Here is a 4,634-nt window from a genome sequence, read left to right as displayed (position 1 = left end):
ATATACAGCACTGACAGCAGCACCGTGATAGAGAGTACTGACATCAGCAGCGTGGCATACAGCAATGACACCTGCACCGTGATAGAGTCATCTGACACCAGCACCGTGATAGAGAGCACTGACATCAGCAGCGTGACATACAGCAATGACACCTGCACCGGGATATACAGCACTGACAGCAGCACCGTGATAGAGAGTACTGACATCAGCACCGTGATATACAGCACTGACACCTGCACCGTAAGCAGCCCCAGGAGGAAGTCAGCATAGCACAGGGATGGTGGGAGCCCCTCATAATGAGCATAGCACAGGCATGGTGGGAGCCCCTCATAATGAGCATAGCACAGGGATGGTGGGAGCCCCTCATAATATGCACAGCAGAGGTACAGCCCCAGGAGGAAGTCAGCACAGCACAGGGATGGTGGGAGCCCCTCATAATAAGCACCCCCAGGAGGAAGTCAGCATAGCACAGGGGTGGTGGGAGCCCCTCATAATAAGCAGCCCCAGGAGGATGTCAGCACAGCACAGGGATGGTGGGAGCCCCTCATAATAAGCAGCCCCAGGAGGATGTCAGCATAGCACAGGGATGGTGGGAGCCCCTCATAATAAGCAGCCCCAGGAGGATGTCAGCACAGCACAGGGATGGTGGAAGCCCCTCATAATAAGCAGCCCCAGGAGGATGTCAGAATAGCACAGGGATGGTGGGAGCCCCTCATAATAAGCAGCCCCAGGAGGATGTCAGCATAGCACAGAGATGATGGGAGCCCCTCATAATATGCACAGCAGAGGTGAAGAAAGAAGGTCTGTGTGCTCGATTAAAAATATTGTTTATAGACATATGCATGGTCTACTGGTCACATGTGTTGAATTCCTCCGAGATCCATGCCTCATTCATTTTTATAAATGTGAGGTAGTTAACACTGTCGTGAGCTAGGCGAGTACGCTTATCGGTCACGATCCCCCCTGTTGCGCTGAACGTCCTTTCGGACAGGACACTGGATGAGGGGCAAGCCAACAGTTCGATTGCAAATTGGGCAAGCTCTGGCCAGAGGTCAAGCCTGTCCACCCAGTAGTCCAGGAGTTCATCACTCCTCAGAACGTCCACATCGGCCGTTAACCCGATGTAGTCGGACACCTGACGGTCTAGGCGTTCCCTGATGCTGGATCCGGATGACACCTGTCGATGGGTTGGCTGAAAGAATGACCTCATATCCGAAGTCACCAACACATCTTCAAACCGGCCTCTTCTTGCAGGCGCTGTTGGATTGGTACCCGCAACTCCTTCTCTGGGAGTGGGAATTGCTCCTTTGCCAGCGCACGCAAAAGCAAAATGCAGCATTTCTCGAAGCAAGGCCTGGAAGTGCTCCATTCTGACAGCCCTCTGTGACGGCGGTAACATTTCCACCATTTTGTGTTTGTACTGGGGGTCTAAGTACGTTGCCACCCACTACTGGTCCTTGACCCTTATGCTTTTTATACGGGGGTCCCTATTAAAACACTGGAGCATGAAGGCCCCCATTTGCACTAAACTGGAAGCGGTGTGGTGGCCTGGCTCCTGCTCATCATCCAGGATAATGTCATCCTCTTCATTCTCCTCTCCCCATCCACGCACAACATCAGGGATCCCAGAAAGGTTTAAAGCATGCTCTTCTTGCTCCTCCTCATCCACCCCGGCACCATCCTCCTCTGACTCCTCTTCAGACTCCTGTTGTTCACTTGTCTCAGATAGAATAGCCCCCCCCTGGGAATTCATCCAGCATTGCGACTTCCTCATCTTCCCGCTCCTCCACAGCTTGATCAATGACACGACGCAATGCACGCTCCATAAAGAAGGCATAAGGTACCATGTCACTGATGGCGCCATGGCTGCGACTGACCAGTTTGGTGATCTCCTCAAATGGCAGCAGAAGTCTGCATGCGTCGCGCATGGGCAGCCACTGGCGTGGTGAAAAAAAAAAACAGCTCCCCAGAACCTGTTCTGCCGCAGAGTTCATACAGGTAGACGTTAACTGCACGTTTCTGCTGGAGCAGCCTATCAAGCATATAGAAGGTTGAGTTCCATCGCGTCGGGCAATCGCAAATAAGACATCTGACCGGCAGATTGTGTCACCGCTGAATGTCAGCAAGGCGAGCCATGGCTGTGTAAGATCTTCTGAAATGGGACGAAATTTTCCTTGCCTGCCGCAAGATGTCCTGGACCCCAGGGTATTTGACAACGAATCGCTGCACGACCAAGTTTAAGACGTGTGCCATGCATGGCACGTGTGTGATTTTGCCCTGTTTCAATGCGCTAAGCAGATTGGCACCGTTGTCACACACCACTTTACCAACTGTCAAATTGAGCGGTGTTAGCCACTGATCTGCCTGTGAACGCAAAGCTGAAAGGAGTGCCGGGCCAGTGTGGCTCTTGGTCTCCAGGCACAACAGACGCAGCACGACATGGCAACGCCTCACCTGGCATGCCGAATAGGTTCTGGGGAGCTTGGGCGGTGCAGCGGAAGAGACGCTAGCAGCGGAAAAGGAGGAGTCAGCCGAGGAGGAGAGGGAGGAGGATGGAGTAGGAGGAGGAGGAGAAGAAGAGCCAGGCCTGCATGCAATCCGTGGCGGTAAAACCAAATCTACACGGGTGCCACGGGTTACATGCTTGACGGCCGTCAGAAGGTTCACCCAGTGGGCAGTAAAAGTGATATACCTTCCCTGCCCGTGTTTGCTAGACCACGTGTCTGTGGTCAGATGTATCTTGGCACCGACACTGTGTGCCAGAGATACATTCACTTGCCGCTGAACATGGCCATATAGCTCGGGGATGCCCTTCTCTGAGAAATACTTCCTTCCTGGGACCTTCCATTGTGGTGTTCCAATGGCTACAAATTTGCGAAAGGCCTCCGAGTCCACCAGTTTATATGGCAGTAGTTGGCGGGCTATGAGTTCTGACAAGCCAGCTGTCAACCGTTGGGCAAGAGGGTTATCTGGCGTCATCATTTTTTTACGCTCGAACATTAGGCCCACGGAAGCCTGCCTTTTTGAAGAAAAACGTGAGCTTGGCGTGATGGAAGGTGGAGTGGAGGACAATTGTGAGGAGAGAGGAGAAGGAGAAGTAGAAGACGAGGCTGGACGGTGAGAGCCTGGAGTGTGGCTTTGTGTGTTCCGTTGCTCCCACTGGGCTCGGTGATGGCTACTCATGTGCCTTCTTAAGGTGGTCGTCCCTAGGTGAGTGTTGGGCTTACCGCGACTAATGCGTTGACTGCAAAGATTGCAGATGGCAACGCTATTGTCAGCAGCGGACACGTTAAAAAAAGCCCACACTGCGGAGCCATGTGCCGGTGCCCTGGGAGCGCCAGATGTGACTGTACATGGTCGATGACTCGCTCCTGATACATTAGCAGTCTGCTTTGTCCCTCCTGTGCAATGTAAGTTATTCCTGCTTCTCCTCCCTATCTGCTAGTCCATATCTCCCTCTGAACTCCCCTCCTCTTCCTCTCTTGTGGGAACCCACGTGGCATCACTAGACACGTCATCATCGACGTCACCTTCCCCACCGCTATAAGTAGAGATCTCGGAGTAGGCAGCAACCCCGGGGACCAACCTCCTCCATGGGCTGATCTGGGTACTGTCGTCAGACTGCTGAGTGGCGGTTGTTGCTACCTCCTCTTCCTGATCCAATACCAAGAGTGGCTGCGCATCAGAAATGTCCTCTTAATATGGATCGGAAAATAATTCCTGTGACTCAAGTGGAAGGTATGTGGTGGTGGTGGTGTTGTTGGTGGTAGTGTCTTTGGGGGTGCACATAGCAGAGAGTGAAGAAGAGGGTGCAGATCGAGAGGATGAGGAGGGTGCAGAAGAGTAAGGCTGAGTGAGCCACTCAACCAAGTCTGGTGAGTCCTTTAAAGTAATTGAACGCACCTTCTACAACTTCCCACTTTGGCTCAAGCCTGTTGCTCCTGCCCTACCCCTACCACCCCTGCGGAAGGGCCTGCCTCTTCCTCTGCCTGTCATTTTTTAAATGACAAAATTCTCAGTCCCTATACTGGTGACAAAACTCTCAGTCCCTATACTGATAAAGGACTACTGCAGCAGTAGGGCAGCAGTCAGCAGTAGTGCACCTCAACCCTATGTATTGTGGACCTATACCAGTCCTTAACGAATAGCAGACTGTACCTCACTCAACCCTATGTACTGTAGCACCCTAGACCTTACCAGTCCTTATAAGGACCTTTGTGGAACAAGTAGGTTGTGAATGATTAGCAGACTGTACGTCAGTCCCTATACTGATGAAGGACTGCTGCAGTATAGGGCAGCAGTCAGCAGTAGTGCACCTCAACCCTATGTATTGTGGACCTATACCAGTCCTTAACGAATAGCAGACTGTACCTCACTCAACCCTATGCACTGTAGCACCCTTGGCCTTACCAGTCCTTATAAGGACCTTTGTGGAACAAGTAGGTTGTGAATGATTAGCAGACTGTACGTCAGTCCCTATACTGATGAAGGACTGCTGCAGTATAGGGCAGCAGTCAGCAGTAGTGCACCTCAACCCTATGTACTGTGGACCTATACCAGTCCTTAACGAATAGCAGACTGTACCTCACTTAACCCTATGTACGGTAGCACCCTAGACCTTACCAGTCCTTATA

This window comes from Lithobates pipiens, unplaced genomic scaffold (assembly GCF_037356315.1).
Source record: "Lithobates pipiens isolate NorthernLeopardFrog02 unplaced genomic scaffold, aLitPip1_a1.2 Scaffold_44, whole genome shotgun sequence".
Taxonomy (NCBI): Eukaryota; Metazoa; Chordata; class Amphibia; order Anura; family Ranidae; genus Lithobates; species Lithobates pipiens.
The sequence above is the reverse complement of the archived record's forward strand: the minus strand, read 5'-3'. Positions refer to the sequence as shown.